At 43.7% G+C, this 926-nt stretch overlaps 1 pseudogene; it reads right to left on the bottom strand.

The window, feature by feature from the left end:
• Positions 1-354: 354 nt before the first annotated feature.
• Positions 355-883, bottom strand: LOC134362159 (NEDD8-conjugating enzyme UBE2F-like; annotated as a pseudogene).
• Positions 884-926: the final 43 nt, after the last annotated feature.

Here is a 926-nt window from a genome sequence, read left to right as displayed (position 1 = left end):
AAGGGGAAGCAAGCTCTAGCCTCAGTTTTGAGTTTGTTACAACTTCTCGAGAATTTCACAAACAGCCTATACAGTAGTTTCAAAAAAGTAAACATGTTAAGGTAAGCAGACAACTCTTTAGAAGACCAAACACATTTTCTTGTTGTATTTATGCTGAATTCTCCATCTACAATGGGCAGTCATGAAGATGGTCTTCTTCAGGACAACATGGTCACAGGACTGGGATATTCCAATGGGCCAGAGACGGAGTGTGAGGATGGGGGAGAAGAGGAGCTACCTCTTGCTCCTTCATGTTAGAGACAAACTGTGACACACAGTCCACAGGCCTGCAATCTTCTCCTTCTATCATCTGGGCTAACACTTGATGTAGTTGTCCATTTTATTCTGGAAGTCCTCCTCATCCCACAAATGATGTTCTACAGCTTCAGTATTCAGTGGATCATCAAAATTCAAAACATCAGTAAATAAAGAACTTAATCCCCACACAACATCCTTTAATGTTCTCGTGGGAATCCAGCCAGTGCTGCTGATCAAAGGTTTTCTCAGTAAACTGAGACATATTTCACCTGCCTCTGCGATGCTGGGGTGCCAGACCCTTGTCAAGAACTTCACTTTAGGAGGCATATTTTATACACATCAGGAACTTCTGTTTCAAACTGAAATTTTCCACCGTGGTAGTAACCCTCTTCTGGTGTTACAGTTAGCTGAAAGCAGTGAAGCTTGTTTGGATCGGAAAATGCACATTATATGTGCAAGGTAAATTAGCTTCAAGTTCTGCAACCTCTTCTACAGAAACCCTGCAAGTGGAGTCAGACGCTGTGGCTGCCATCCAGGACCCTCTGAGACCATCATCCTGCTTCAGTTTGCTGGCCAACGTTACCATCACTGCTAACTTTACTCTGGGTACCCGGAGATAGGCAAGGTGG

Source organism: Cynocephalus volans, chromosome 13 (genome assembly GCF_027409185.1).
Source record: "Cynocephalus volans isolate mCynVol1 chromosome 13, mCynVol1.pri, whole genome shotgun sequence".
NCBI classification, from domain to species: domain Eukaryota; kingdom Metazoa; phylum Chordata; class Mammalia; order Dermoptera; family Cynocephalidae; genus Cynocephalus; species Cynocephalus volans.
Note: the sequence above shows the minus strand (reverse complement) of the source record. Positions and strands in the feature narration are given on the sequence as shown.